The sequence below is a fragment of the Phocoena phocoena genome, chromosome 13, assembly GCF_963924675.1.
Source record: "Phocoena phocoena chromosome 13, mPhoPho1.1, whole genome shotgun sequence".
NCBI lineage: Eukaryota > Metazoa > Chordata > Mammalia > Artiodactyla > Phocoenidae > Phocoena > Phocoena phocoena.
In genome coordinates, this window is record NC_089231.1 from 14,328,916 (window position 1) to 14,345,598 (window position 16,683).

Below are 16,683 nucleotides of genomic sequence, written 5' to 3' on the forward strand. Positions count from 1 at the left end.
TTTACTGTATGCAAATGAAAAATAGAACTGGCTTTGTTATTGACAACACTTAGGAAATCAGGGCTCTGGGTTAGAGATGGGTCTGGTTCTTGGCATCAGAATTCATGAGGTCCTGTAAACTTGATGCAAACAGTGATCCTGCCACAGGAGATGAATCGTCCATCTTGTTTATGGCAGTGAGGAACAATAACCAGAGAATGCATTATTGATCCTCTGATTTGAGAAGAATAGTAAAAAAAAATACTTCACTACTTTTCTTTAAGGAACTATTTTTTAGAGCATTTTTAAGTTCATAGCAAAATTAAGCAGAAAGTGCAGAGATTTCCCATATACCCCCTATCCCCACACTGCACAGCCTCCCCTCTTATCAGCATTCCCCACTAGAATGATGTATTTGTTATAATTGATGAACCTACAGTGACGCATCATTATCATCCAAAGTCCATGTTGGTTTATGTTGTGGTTCACTCTTTGCATTGTATGGACAAGTGAATAATGGCATATATCCACAATTATAGTATCATACAGAGTAGTTTTTACTGCTCTAAAATCCTTTGTGCTTTGCCTATTCATCCCTCTCTCCCCCCAACTCTTTTTTTAAAATTTAATTTATTTATTTTTGGCTGCGTTGGGTCTTCATTGCTGTGCGCGGGCTTTCTCTAGTTGTGGTGAGCGGAGGCTACTCTTCGTTGCAGTGTGCGGGCTTCTCATTGTGGTGGCTTCTCTTTTTGTGGAGCACGGGTTCTAGGCGCATGGGCTTCAGTAGTTGTGGCACATAGGCTCAGTAGTCGTGGCTCGCGGGCTCTAGAGCGCAGGCTCAGTAGTTGTGGCACATAGGCTTAGTTGCCCCGTGGCATGTGGGATCTTCCTGGACCGGGGCTCGAACCCGTGTCCCCTGCATTGGCAGGCGGATTCTTTTTTTTTTTTTTTTTTGTGGTATGTGGGCCTCTCACTGTTGTGGCCTCTCCCATTGTGGAGCACAGGCTTCAGAAGCGCAGGCTCAGCAGCCATGGCTCACGGGCCTAGCCGCTCCACGGCATGTGGGATCTTCCCAGACCGGGGCACGAACCCGTGTCCCCTGCATCGGCAGGCGGACTCTCAACCACTGCACCACCAGGGAAGCCCGGCAGGCGGATTCTTAACCACTGCGCCACCAGGGAAGCCCTCTCCCCCCAACTCTTGACAACAACTGATGTTTTTACTGTCTCCATAGTTTTGCCTTTTCCAGAATTCATATAGTTGGGATCATACAGTATGTAGTCTTTTTAGACTGGCTTTTTTCACTTAGTAATATGCATTTAAGTTTCCTTCATGTCTTTTCATGGTTTTCTAGCTAATTTCTTTTTAGCACTGGATAATATTCCATTGTCTGGATGTAACACAGTTTGTTTATCCATTCAGTTACTAAAGGACATCATGGTTGTTTCCAATCTTTGTCAATTACGAATAGAGCTGTTATAAACATCTGTATGCTGGTTTTTGTGTGGACCTAAGTTTTCATCTTCTGGGGAAAAATACCAAGGAAAGCGACTGCTAGATCGTATGATAGGAGTATATTTAGTTTTGTAAGAAATCACCAAACTTTCCTCCAAAATGGCTGTACATTTTGCATTCTCACCAGGAAAGAGAGTTCCTGTTGCTTTACATCCTCGCCAGCATTTGGTGTTGTCAGTGTTCTGGATTTCAGTCATTCTAATAGGTGTGTAGTGGTATCTCGTTGTTTTAATTTGTATTTCCCTGATAACATATGATATGGAACATGTTTTCATATGCTTGGTTGTCATCTGTATATCTTCTTTAGTGATGTGACGGTTTATTGCTTTTATGGTTAAAAATCTGTGATGGATGTACTCATTTTTTAAAATAATAATCAAGAAGTTATTTTGGGTCTTGATGTTCTTATTGATTTTCAAGTAACAGAGTACCAAATCCTTATTCTTTCCTTTCCTTTTGCCCTCCCTTCCTTCCTTCATTTATATTTCAGTGCCTGATACATGTCAGTCTCTAAATTGTGTTTAATATGTATCAGTGATACATAATAGTGAAGAAAATAGAAATGGTCCTTGCTTGTCCTCAGCCTGAGGAGGGAGATAGATCATTATGACATAATCCACAAATATATAATTGCAAACTGTGATAAGGTGATCAAGAAAAAAGAAAGAGAGTTATGAGGGTACATAAAGGGGGCGCCAATCTATGCTTTGTAGTTGGGAAGACTTTCCTGAGGAAATGGCATCTGTGCTGAGCGTTGGAAGATGCAGAGGTGTCAACAGACATATTGTGGTGATGGGTGGTGCAGGGTGGGCAAGAAGGTTCCAGACAGAGAGCAAGTGCAAGGGACTGAGGTTAGAGTGGGTCTAGGGGAGCAGAAGAACTGAAAGAAGGCCACTGGGGGTTGGGGTACCTAGAGCAAGGGGGAGAGAGACAAGAGAGAGAGCTAGAGGAATAAGGAGGGCCAGATCGGGCAAAGGGTAGTGAACTTTTTCAGCGAGGAGTAAGATAATCAGATACTAGCATTGTAAAACTACCCCCATGGCTGCACATGGAAATTCCACCCGCGGAAGGCCCAAGAGGAAGCTGGGGGTGCAGAAAAGAGAAGATGTTCGCTTGCACCAGAGTAATAATGGAGATGAAAGAAGGGGACTGATTCAGAAATATTTAGGAGGTAGAATAGCTCTGTAATCTTTTTTTTCTGCTTGACATATTATGGATATCTTTCTATATTTATGTAGGTCTCCATAGTAGTTCTTTGTATGGATCGATAATGATATTTTCAATAATCTGTTGATGGACTTTTATTCAATTATAAATGACTCTGCAAAGAATACCCTTTATATATTAACTGTCTGGTTATTCCCTTATTGTATGTTTTACATTTGATACCAGACTAACTCCCACGAACTTTGTGTCGGTTTACTGTGTCATAGGTGCATAAGAATTCTGTTTTCCATCCCCTTGCCAATCCAGTGTATTTCCAATACTCTAAATTTAGCTGGCTAAGATAATTGGCAAAGGTAATTTAATATTTTAACTTACCTTCTTTTGATTACTAATGAGACTGGCTATCTTTTTACATGTTTACTGACCATTTATATTTATTCTTTGGTGAATTATCTATTTCCTTTGCCCATTTATCTATTGGAATGTTCTTTTCCCAGTTGATTTAACAATGACAAGGATTTTGTAATCCTTTATCATATATATGATGCAAAAATGTTTGCTAGCTTTTTGTTTGCCTTTTAATCTTATTGACAGGGTTTTCTAGTTTTTTGTCGTTGTTGTTTTTACCATATACATTCTTTCACTTTTAAGTTTGTTGTTGAGTTTGTCTCCAGTCAGTGTTTTTCTTTATGGTTTTAGTTTTGTTGATATACTCAAAAGGCCTTCCTCACTCCAAGGCTGTAAAATTATTTTCCAGTACTTTATTTTGTACTGTGAATTTGTTTGGAATTCAGTGTGAAGAATAAGGAAGGGTTACTTACTTATTTTGCAAGTATGTAGGCAGTTGTCCCAAGACCTTTTATTGAGTAACCACTATGTCCCTCCCTGATTTGAAGTGCAGTCTTTTTTATTTACAAAATTCTTAAATATATTTGAGCCCAATTCTGAACTCTGTAATCTGTTTCTGAGCTCTCATCCTGTGCCAGATTCACGCTGTTTTAATTACTGTTATTTTGTAACAGTTTTTATATCTTGTAGTGCAATTTTTACCTACATTATTCTTCTGCGTCAAATCTTCCTAGTTATTTAAAAATATTTGTTCTTTAAAATGGATTTTAGATTTATCTTGCCAAGTTATACAAAAACTATCCTTGTTGCAATTTTGGTAGGGATTAAATTTCATTTATAGATTAACTTTACTCTAGCATTATGGGTCATTATACATTTTTTCAAATAGTGGTTGAAGGAATTTACATAATTTGGGATCAGTTAAGATTTAGCATATATTGTGATCCATCCTTCAGAAATATATGAGAAATTGGCAAGCTATGTAATACATAATTCACTAAATCACTGTATGGTTCTAGATGATTTATTTTTACAAATATTTACTGAGTTAGGCATGTGGTAGGTGGTGTTCCAAGTGCTGGGGCTGGTGAAGAAACAAGATCCCTTTTCTCACATACTAGAGGGAAGAGACAACGGAGCTTGCCTTCTACTATAGATGCTGGTGGGGGTAAGAATGGGAAAAACACAGTGGCTTTAGACAGCTCTTTCCAAAAATATTTGCTTTGAGACAAAGAAAGGAAATTGGGTGGCAGTTGGTCACGGGGGCAAAGGAGGGTTTTGTTGTGTTTTCAATATGGGAGATATTAGAGCATGTTTACATCCTTCAGAATGATCACCAGAAAGGGAGAAAAATAAATATAAAGAAGAGAAAGGAGGTGCCTGAAGGTTCCAATTCCTTGAAGGTGAGAGTAGGTGAAAGGTATTTCACAAGTGGAGTGTTAGCTTTTGATAGAAGGAGCAAATTAATAAGGGGAAATTCAGTGAGGTGTGCCCAGATACAAGTAATTTAGTGTTTATTTCACTATTGAAATTAAAGAAGTATTTTTGTATGGGCAATAATTAAATTTATAATACTCCACCTATTATTCAATTCCATAAAAAAGTAGAATGTTGTATTTCAGTGTTAAGCTTGGATGTCGTAACTTCTTTGAAATTGAATTGTATACAGTGTTGAAATCAGTACTAGAACAATGGCACGTATCTGACACTTAATATTTATTGAATAAATATGCAAGTTAATGAATGAACTACAGTTCTATATTGCCGAACAGAATTTTCATACTGTACAGGTGATGTCATGTCTCCTGTATACACTTGTACCGATTCTTAGTACTTTGGTGTCAGTACACATATTCATTTAACACTTCCATGTGGTATGTCATAAAAGGCACTGGGCTTGGAAACAGAAGGCTTGGATTTTATTATTTGCCCAGCCCCTTTATAATAGTTACTTAAAGCTGGGGCAGGGTGGTTATTTAGCTTCTCTCTGTTTTACTTTTTCATTGTTATATGAGACCGTTGGATAAATCAGTGGTTTTCAATCCTTTGAAACTATTGGGCATTTTCTTCAAATGGAAGCTTTTGTGGAGCTCAGTATGTAAAGTGGATAATCTAGGACTCCTCAGCTGAAAATGCAGTGTGAGAGAGAGGAAACTGTCCATTCAGCAGCAATACCCCTCATCCTGTTTCCACCCTTCCTACATCTTGTTAGGGGCCCCTGAATGGGGCTCTTGGAGCAAAATCTAGAAACCTAATAAGATTATCTTTAAGGTCTTTAACAATTGCATAACTGATGACATGTACATTTTTTTTTTTTTTTTTTTTTTTTGCCGTGTGTGGGCCTCTCACTGTTGTGGCCTCTCCCGTTGGCGGGGCACAGGCTCCAGACGCGCAGGCTCAGCGGCCATGGCTCATGGGCCCAGCTGCTCCGCGGCATGTGGGATCCTCCCAGACTGGGGCACGAACCCGTATCGCCTTCATTGGCAGGCGGACTCTCAACCACTGCGCCACCAGGGAAGCCGGACATGTACATTTTTAAAACATAATATTTATTTTTTATACATATACATGTATCTATTCTTTTTCAAATTCTTTTCCCATTTCGTTATTATAGAATATTGAGCAGAGTTCTCTGTGCTATATACAGTAGGTCCTTGTTGGTTATCTATTTTGACATGTACATTCTGATGTGATTTTAATAATCTTGTGAAGTAAGGAATACATAGTATTTATTATTATGTCTTTCACAAATGGGAAAACTGAGGTTCAGATTTTATCACTTGCTATAATCTCATGTCTAGTAAATAGAGGAACTAGGATTAGCGCCCCAGTCTTCTGTTCCTTGTTTGGACAGTCCTTTTGTCACTGTGAAATGATTTCCTCTAACTGGCTTTATGTTGATTCATTGGAGTCTCTGGTTGAAGTGTCTGAAAAGATTTCTGACAGAAACTATTCTGCATACTTATATTACAGTTCATATCCTCACATATGTCATAAAACCAGTTAAATATGTTTTTCTAAATGTTGTTCTATACCTGAGTTAGGTAAGTTACAGAACCTTTAATCAAATTGATAAGAAATAATGAGCTGTGGGGAACCATTATAATTTCTCAAGAGAAGTATCTAAAATGCAAATCGAATGAATTGACTGAACACTTAAATCTGTTTAAGTTTGAAATCAGTTTCATTTTTGAAATAATATTAACATTGGTACAGATGGCACACATAGACACATTTAATGTGAAACATATTAAAATAAGAAACAATCCAAATGCGTATTGAAGAATTAAAAGTTAATCAAGATTGAACATTGGGTTGGGATAGGGTGACGGTTGGGATGGCCACATCAAATAAGGGCTATGACCCCAGATTAACTGCCCTTTCCTTAGCATGTTCTGGGCTTTCATGTCTGAGTCTTTCCATGCTGCCTTCTTCCTTGGAATGTTCTTCCTCATCAGATACAAACATTACTCATTCTTCAAGGCCTGCTTCAGAAGCTAATGTTGTGGTTCCTCTTCCTTCTTCGACAGAATTAATCTTTTCTCTCATTGGGACTCCCCAAAACTTTGTATTGTGAGGGTAGTACTCTTTATACTGTCATATACCTAGTCTGAAAACTCTCTCCTTGCCAGGTGTTCATTTCTTCAAGGGCAGAGAATATTAAGCATTTTAATGTTTTTTTCTCCATTATAAAAGTAATATATACTCGATGAAAGAAAATTTGGAAAAATTATGAAAAGTTAAAATGAAAAAGAATCATTTCATTGATCCATTGCACTAATACAATAAATGTTTAGAATCTGAAATAATTCATTCTAATGTTTTCCCCACCATGGACAAATAAATGTTGAGTTTAGTTGGGTAGGCATTGTTGATGCTGGAAGGTGCTAGAAGACTGTAAATCCCTTTCTGTCTTGTCTGACTCTCAATTTCCAGTACAACACCTGGAAGACATATTTATGTCGATGTCTATGTATATATACATTATTCTATGGATATTTAGAATAAAGAGGGGATTTGTTCAAAGTATGGACAAGATTGCCTAGAAGTTATTGTGTGAAGTCACTTGACTCTGGAAATCTCATCAAGAAATTTAGCAGTTTACATAATTCCAACCTTTCTGTCAAGTGAGAATTGCTTCTTCTTTGAACTGAACAAATGGACATGTATCCCAAAGAGGGGGAGCCTGCCCCATAGATTTTACAGTTAGTGGTCTGAGGGTGATTGGGGACAAGAACTAGGACTCAGTGACAGTTTTATCATTACACTTAAGAATGGGTTGCTTACACTTTAAGCATAGACCCTGGCAGTTGTTTACCTCAGGCTTGCCACTCCTTGTTCCCTACTTCTTTTGGCAGGACTGACAGTTTGTACTACGATTAAGTACATGTAAAAGTATGAAATTAGATCACTCCCTAACACCATATACAAAAATAAACTCAAAATGGATTAAAGACCTAAATGTAAGGCCAGACACTATCAAACTCTTAGAGGAAAACATAGGCAGAACACTCTATGACATAAATCACAGAAAGATCCTTTTTTACCCACCTCCTAGAGAAATGGAAATAAAAACAAAATAAACAAATGGGACCTAATGAAACTTAAAAGATTTTGCACAGCAAAGGAAACCATAAACAAGACCAAGACAACCCTTAGAATGGGAGAAAATATTTGCAAATGGAGCAACTGACAAAGGATTAATCTCCAAAATTTACAAGCAGCTCATGCAGCTCAATAACAAAAAAACAAACAACGCAATCCAAAAATGGGCAGAAGACCTAAATAGACATTTCTCCAAAGAAGATATACAGACTGCCAACAAACACATGAAAGAATGCTCAACATCATTAATCATTAGACAAATGCAAATCAAAACTACAATGAGATATCATCTCACACCGGTCAGAATGGTATCATCAAAAAATCTACAAACAATAAATGCTGGAGAGGTTGTGGAGAAAAGGGAACACTCTTGCACTGTTGGTGGGAATGTAAATTCATACAGCCGCTATGGAGAACAGTATGGAGGTTCCTTAAAAAACTACAAATAGAACTACCATACGACCCAGCAATCCCACTACTGGGCATATACCCTGAGAAAACCATAATTCAAAAAGAGTCATGTACCAAAATGTTCATTGCAGCTCTGTTTACAATAACCAGGACATGGAAGCAACCTAAGTGTCCATCAACAGATGAATGGATAAAGAAGATGTGGCACATATGTACAATGGAATATTACTCAGCCATAAAAAGAAATGAAATTGCATTATTTGTAGTGAGGTGGATGGACCTAGAGTCTGTCATACAGAGTGAAGTTAAGTCAGGAAGAGAAAAACAAATACCGTATGCTAACACACATATATATAGAATCTAAGAAAAAAAAAAAAGGTCATGAAGAACCTAAGGGTAAGATGGGAATAAAGACACAGACCTACTAGAGCATGGACTTGAGGATATGGGGAGGGGGAAGGGTAAGCTGTGACAAAGTGAGAGAGTAGCATGGACATATATACACTACCAAACGTAAGGTAGATAGCTAGTGGGAAGCAGCCGCATAGCACAGGGAGATTAGCTAGGTGGTTTGTGACCACCTAGAGGGGTGGGATAGGGAGGGTGGGAGGGAGATGCAAGAGGGAGGAGATATGGGAATATATGTATATGTATAGCTGATTCACTTTGTTATAAAGCAGAAACTAACACACCATTGTAAAGCAATTATACTCCAATAAAGATGTTTAAAAAAAAAAAAAGAAAGCCAGATTCCAGAACAGCAGGAGAGGTGAGCTTGCTGAGGGGACCACAGTGATGGTCATGCGTTGGTTTACTCTAATGAACATCAACAATGTGATAGGAGCTGTTTCATTTGTGAAAGTTGAATAGAAGTATGGATGAAAATAGATCACTAATACGGGAGCCCCTTGTGGATAAAAATTGAGATAGTCTTGAAATTTTTACCTATAGAATACCATTATATGAGACTATCTTGTTTTTTTTATAACATTTTTAAAGAGTATAACACTTATGCAGGTTTCCTGTAGGGACTTTGGAAAATGCAGAAACACATGAAGATGTAGATCAAAATCAATCATATACCTATCATAACCTAATAGTTATGTTGATAACTATTGTCAACATTTTGATGTATTTACTTTCAGTCATTTTCCATTAATGTATAAATAGGTGATTAGGATTGTATTATATTTAAGTATGCTACCCTTTTTTCATTTAGCTTTAGCTATTTATATTTTGATATAAATCATTTTTAAGTTGTGTGAATATTCAAACAGGATTTTAGGAGTTAGCTTAATATTCTGTAATAAGAATGAACTAAAATTAATATAACCATTCCTCTATTGTTCAATAGTTAGGCTGGTTCCAATTTTTTCAAAGTTAGATATAACATTTCAAAGGATAGCTTTTCATATAAATTGTTCAAATTTCTAATTATTTCCTTAGGGTAAACGTGTAATGTTTTGAACAATGTTTTGAATTATTTGAACAAAGGGTATGAAATGTCTGAGTCTATATTTACTGATAAATTTCTGTCCAGAGAAGTTGAGACATTTGCCCTCTACAAGTAATTATTCCAGTGTATCCTTAAAGAATTATATTTGAGGGCTTCCCTGGTGGCGCAGTGGTTGAGAGTCCGCCTGATGATGCAGGGGACGCGGGTTCGTGCCCCGGTCCGGGAGGATCCCACATGCCGCGGAGCGGCTGGGCCCGTGAGCCATGGCCGCTGAGCCTGCGCATCCGGAGCCTGTGCCCCGCCAACGGGAGAGGCCACAACAGGGAGAGGCTCGCGTACCGCAAAAAAAAAAAAAAAAAAGGATTATATTTGAAATGTTTGCTATTTTGACCAATAAAATAAATAAATGTGAATATAAAGCGTGTCTTACTTTCAGATATTACACTTTCACATACTAGTAAAGCTGATAATTTTTTCCACATATGTATCTACTTGGGGTTTTTGTATAAATTGTTAATGTCTTTCATGTGTGGTCTTAAGGTTCTTAAGCATTGATTTGTCGTTTGCCATTCATATGATATTGGCTGTTGGTTTAGTATAAATATAGTTTATCAGATTAAGACTGTTGCCTTATAATCTTTTTTAACTAAGAGTATAAGTAGTATATTATGATGAATTAAAGCCCAGGTTTGGAAATAAGGTGTTAGACAAATTCTTTAGTGTCTCTAAGCCGTGAGGGTTTTTTTTTTCTTTTCTTAAATCATTGCTTTTTTGTTTTTTTCTTAACCATAGAAGGTTTTTTTTTTTTTTTTTTTTGCGGTACGCGGGCCTCTCACTGTTGTGGCCTCTGCCATTGCGGAGCACAGGCTCCGGATGCGCAGGCTCAGCGGCTATGGCCCACGGGCCCAGCCGCTCCGCGGCACGTGGGATCTTCCCAGACCGGGGCACGAACCCATGTCCCCTGCATCGGCAGGTGGACTCTCAACCACTGCGCCACCAGGGAAGCCCAAGCCTTGAGTTTTAAATTGAGTTCTGTGATGCCCTCTTCTGGATGGAGTTGATGAGATGGTTAAAAGAGATGATGATTCTCAACCATAGCAGAGAGCCTGGAGCATAGGAGGCTTTCAGTCAATATTAGCTATTATTTTCACCGTTCTTAGGAAAAGGTGGGAATTTTATGAAACTTCTTTTGTTCTTTTACTGAACAAATCATATTGGATTTATCTCTTGTCTACTAATAGAGTCTTATATGGATGGGATAAAGTACTTGATTGCAGTAGAATGTTATTTTTATATGTTCCAAAATTTGATTTGCTTCTCGTTGTTTTTTCAAGAGTAAATATTGATGGGGGAGCTTTTAATAATCCTTCCGCTGGAAGTTACCTACTTAAACAATTGGTTATTATTTGGAGTAAAGCCCTAAATGCTAAGAGAATCCAAAAGATTCCATAAGAAAATAAAATTATTATCTCATTGACTTATCTGTCAGCTATTTTTTTAGTGCTCACAACTGCAGTTGAAGGATAATGTCAGGCAGTCTTCTTCACCGCAAAGTCCTAGCAACCCTTCTGTTTAGACTCTAAGGGTTATTGGGAGGGATTAAATGAGAAAAGGTGCTACACTGTGAGAGGGCACACTAACCCTACGTTTTCTTGGCACTGGCTGGCATTTCTTTCCACCTTCAGAAGATTTATTACAAAGATTGAAATATTGAAGACTGTGTTAACTTATTGTCAAAATTAGACTGAATTAGGACCATTAATCAATACAACTCTTATTTTCTTTCTCCTGATGAGGTACAATGAAAAAGTTGTGAGTGATGATGATACATGATTTTAATCTGCTTTTAGACTGAAAATTGAGCACAACATTTTCTGAGTGATTTACTATTTAAAAAAAATCTCTAAAGCAGAGATACTTACTAGCTTGAGACAATATACCAACAAAAATTTAGTAAGCAGCTTTTACTCATTCTTTAGAAAAATGCAAGAACCACTGTCTCCTGCTTCTTTCAGTTAAGGGAATAGGAATGAGTAGATTTATTTTGTGGTCTCTTTTCAGAAAAGAGAAGAAACACATCTGTGACACATTTGTGTGCAAGGTAGGGAAGCCTTATTCCAAGAGAGATCTGGCAGTCTCACAAACTGCAAGGCTGGGTCTTTATATCACTTAGAAACAGCTGAATCGTGTCCAAGTTTTCCTCACCCCAGGAACTTCCACTTAGGCTGAGCTGTCCCACGGCTATGCGCAGGAACTCCTTTCAAAAGAACCTGTCTTTCTCCCTGTCTCTTTTTTCAATTCCTAAGACATGGTGGAAGATTTCTTTTAATATACTGAGAATAACATTCACTTAAAAATTCTGAATGTAAATGTAGTATCTCATTTTTCTGTTACTCTCAGTGGAATTGCAGATAACATAAATATTTCAGATACCTAAATTTTTTCACCATATCTGTTTAAGAATGTAACATTTTTGATTGCATCAATTCTCAAAGAGAAAGTGATTAAGCTTAAGCTTCCTTGCTGTCATCAACTATTTCTCTACATTTTCACTCTCCTGCCTTTCAAGTGATTGCCACTTCTCTTTAAAAACAGAGGATAGGGCTTCCCTGGTGGCGCAGTGGTTGAGAGTCCGCCTGCGGATGCAGGGAACACGGGTTCTGTGCCCCGGTCCGGGAAGATCGCACATGCCGCGGAGCGGCTGGGCCCGTGAGCCATGGCCACTGAGCCTGCGCGTCCAGAGCCTGTGCTCCGCAACGGAAGAGGCCACAACAGTGAGAGGCCCGCGTACCCCTCCCCCCAAAAAAAAGAAAAAACAGAGGATACAGGGATAATATTTGATGATTCAGTCTTTCAGATAAGCACTGTTGATGGTACTGTGTTGTAATAATAAAAGCTAGTGCTTCTGTGGTCACTTGCTACGGGTCTGGAACTGTTCTAAGTGCCCTAGAGCATTAAGTTATTTACTTCTGCATTTACTTACATACAACTCTATGGCATAGGTATGATGATTGCCTCCATTTCACAGAGAGGTTGAGAAACTTGATGAGCCCATAAGCTAGCTCGCAGTAGAGCTGAGCTTCAAACCGATGCAGCAGAGTCCAGAATCGGTGCTCTTAACTACCACATAATGCTCTTTCTCTGTACCTCTCATGGTGGTTTACTCTGGGGTTGCGAAGTACATGTGTCCCGCTGTTGCTCATTTTGAGTTCTTAAATCTGTATGTTAAGGTATTTCTTTAAGCTTCCTTGCTGTCATCTACTATTTCTCTCCATTTTTACTCTCCTGCCTTTCAATTTGCTACAGTTCATCAGATTTGGGCTTGGGAAATCAGAATAAAAAAGATTATTAAAATTGCTCATTGTCACTGAGTAAGAACCTGGTATGCTCTTTTATGTGAAAAGTATGTGAGTGTTAGTACATGAATCTGTGGATTAAAAAAAATTCTCTGCAATAGCCTTCATCTGGATAAGGAAGAAAATCCAGTGTTTTGTAAGTGCCCAGTAATAAGAACAACAATAATAGTTATTTGCTGAGTGTCTACTGTCATTCTGCATTAAATCCTTAACCTCTGTTACCTCATTTCAGTCCCCTGCCAGCTCCTAAAGTGGGGACTATATTCCCCATACTCAGAGAGTCAGGAAGTAGAACTCTGAGAGGTTGAGACTTGACCAAATTCACTCAGCTAGTAAGCTAAGATTCAGGTCCAGGACTTCCTGACTCCAAAGCCCTTGCTTTTCTCATTCTATTCTTTTGCCCTAGGTATTACTCTATTTTCTTTAGCAAATATTATTTCTATTAAAGTAAATTTGCTCATTGTTAGCTTAATCACTATGTGTATTTAGAAGTATGTTTGGAAGTGTGAACTTAGGGAACAAAGTAGTCAGAGGCTTTATATTAGGAACAGTATAAGAAATTTTTGAAGGGTTGTTTTAAAAATTATTCAATGGTATTTTTAATTCTAATAGCAATGAGATGGTGAATTGGAGTTAGATGTGTCTAAAGCCTAGAAGTCCAGCTAGCCATTGTGATGGGGCATAAAACATCGATTAGGGCAAGGAAATGGGAATAACGAGGAAGAGACCAAGCCAAGAGATATTTTGGATATGGAAGGAACAGAAGTTATGACCATAGTAGGAGGTGGTGATGAAGGAAGAGTCAAGAATATCTTCTGGACTTCCCTGGCGGTCCAGTGGTTAGGACTCTGCGCTTCCACTGCAGGGGACACAGGTTTGATCCCTGGTCAGGGAACTAAGATCCCACATGCCAGGCGCAGCCAAAAAGCAAAACAAAACAAACAAAAGAAAGAATGTCTTTGAAGTTTCCAGTTTATTTGAATTAGTGAAAGATTTTTATACCCTGAGATGTGGAATATAAAAGATGGAACAGCTTTTGAGGGGAAAGATGTGTTTTATTTTAAACATTTTGAGTGCAATGAACTTGTGGGGCATCTAGGAAGAAATGCTTGGCAGATGCTTCAGATGCTTCTCATCTGAAAATGAGAATCTATCATCTCATTACCTTTACAGTTAACAGAGTTCCTGATTAGCAACTTGAATGGTATTTTTGATGAAGGTGGATTGCATCCTCTCTCCCCTTTGCCTTTCTTGAACTTACTCAGATTTTCCTCTAGATAACTCTTTTCCATTCTCAGCTGAGCTCTTTGAATAGGACTGATCCACCCACCACTCAGTAGGTAAGCCTGGAGGACTTAAGCTCATCACCACATCCATCTCCTGACTTCTCAGGATTGATTTTGTTAGGAAGCTTTGGGTAGCAAGTAGCAGAATATTTGACTAAAAGTGTCACAAGAAACAGGAGGGTATTTTCCCTCTCCACAAAAAGATTTCTAGAATAAGGTGGCTCCATGGTTTTTTCCATGACTCAACAAAGTTAGTTTCTGCATCAGCCTCTCTAAGATTCTCATAATCACAAGATGGCTGCCACAGCTCCAACTATTACTTCCTAATATAATAACATCCAAAGAAGGGTAGAGAGATTAGAGATGTCTACCTAAATGTCTCTCTATTATTAGAGAGGAAAATCTTTTCCAGAGGCTTCCAGTAGACTTCTCTAAAGGTTCTGTTGACCGGAATCACTCATGCCCTAAACTAGTCACTGGAAAAAGTAGTAGTATTACCATGATTGACTTAGTCCAATTATGGTTGGTTCATCCCTGAAGACTGAAGAAGTGGCCCACTTCCCTGAGAACATTGCTGCTCCATTCGTAAACAAAATCGAGGTTCTATTACCAAGGAGGAAGGTGGTAATAACTATTGGATAGGCCACATATAGAGTCTGTTGCACTTGGTGTGTGGCTCAGTAAGCCATAAGTAGACCTTTGCAGGGGCATCCTCCTTACAAGCCACTTCCTTGCTCTTCCAAGAGACATAAAAGCATTCTTTTTCTTTGGACCATGTAACATATGGCTCTGATTTCTAAAACTGCTGCAGCCAGTATTGCTGCTGAGGGGAGTGCATCTGAGGACAAAGACAACACACAGAGCAGGGCATAGTTGTGAGAACCACAGTGAAAAACAGCAGGAGCCTTGATGCACAGTTAACTTCTGGATCAAACTATACTTGAAGCTAGTTATATTTCAGAGTGTCCAGTTATAAAAGGAAAGTCATTCTCTATTTTTGCTTAAGCCATGGATTTTCTGTTACATGCAATATGAAGAATTTTTACAATAAAAGGGCTGGGAATTTGGGCAATGAGGCTGCCCACTCCTTTCCATCCTAATGAGGAGTACAAACCTCATTTTCAATTAAATAGTGTTGAACACGACTGGCGAATTTCTAATATGCTTTCTCTCTTTGTGGCAAGGAAATTTTATTTACTCCAGACAACTAGAGTGATACCTCTGTATTTGAAGAAGGCAATGAGAACAAGCTGGCAATATTGCCCTAGAGAACATAACTTTGAAGTTCTGTAGAAATGTAAATAAACAGACTCTTTTCAAAATCTTCTATATTTATTTAATAGAGCAATACCATTTTTCATTTTCTTCGCTGCCCAAATGATTCTTCCACACCGTACTCAAAGTAAGATGCCCTATCAGAGATTAAATGAGGCATTCATAGCACATACTTTTAAATCCATGATCTGCTCTAATTATTAGGCCTAAAAAATAATGCCTTACTTGTAAACACAAATGTCAGTGTGTCTCATAACCTCTAATTTCAGCTCCAAGCATCTTTGTCCTCTTTGAATGACTGGCAACTTGATGACATTTTATTTTCATCTTTCTTTGAAGAGTGATTTAGTTTAAAATAAGCAAATAGGGAAGCAAAAACTGCTTTAAGCTTGCTTATTCTAAGTGAGCAATGCCCTTGTCCTCAGGGGCTGTCAGATTTATGTCCTTAGATGAACAATAATTACATTAATAACTTTAAGGGCTAATTAGCATTTTATAGTAAACACATTGTTCATCACAGTAAGGGGAGGGACGGCTATATCCTTTCTGCAGAATAATTGCTTTTCAAAATCAGAACCCATTTATCTTACTTCAGCAATACGTGCCGCTAACTGACCAAGAAGTATTTCTGTGCTGATTTTTCCCGAGCCCGAGTCTTGTTAATTCTTACCACAAAAATTGCAGAAATTCAAACAGGGAAAAATGAATTAACTATAGTTTCTATTTGTGTGAACCAAACAAAGCAACCAATAATATCTTGTCATCTCCTCTTCACACACTTCGCTTTTTCCAAGGCTTTTCCTACTTAATTTTCTGTGGTATTTTAATGTACATGAAGTTTGAGACTGTACTTCCTCCCTCAGTCTCCATGCAGTGCAGGCAATTGCCATGGTTACTTCTTTATTGCATCAAGTCCTGGAAATACACTGATTTCACTTTAGATTTTACAAGCTCAAAGCTACCTGTAGATAAATCCAAGAAGACTTTTCATCAGGATATTGACCCTCCTCCCCAGAATCCCCCTTAAGGGGTGTTCTCTGCCTGCAGCCACTTTCAGTACTTCCCTTACCCACAGTTGCAGCAACTCGAAATCGACAGTCTTGTCAGAATGAATGATCTAAAATAAACATCCACTTGTCTGCCTGCATTATTAATCCTGACAAGGATACTTTGCTTGTATCAACTGTGAGCACATAGTCCTTAGAAGTACTTTGCTCATTGCCTTGGTCCAGCAGCAGATGGAGAGCAGATACAAGGCCCGGAGTCTGATCGCAACTGGTTCATG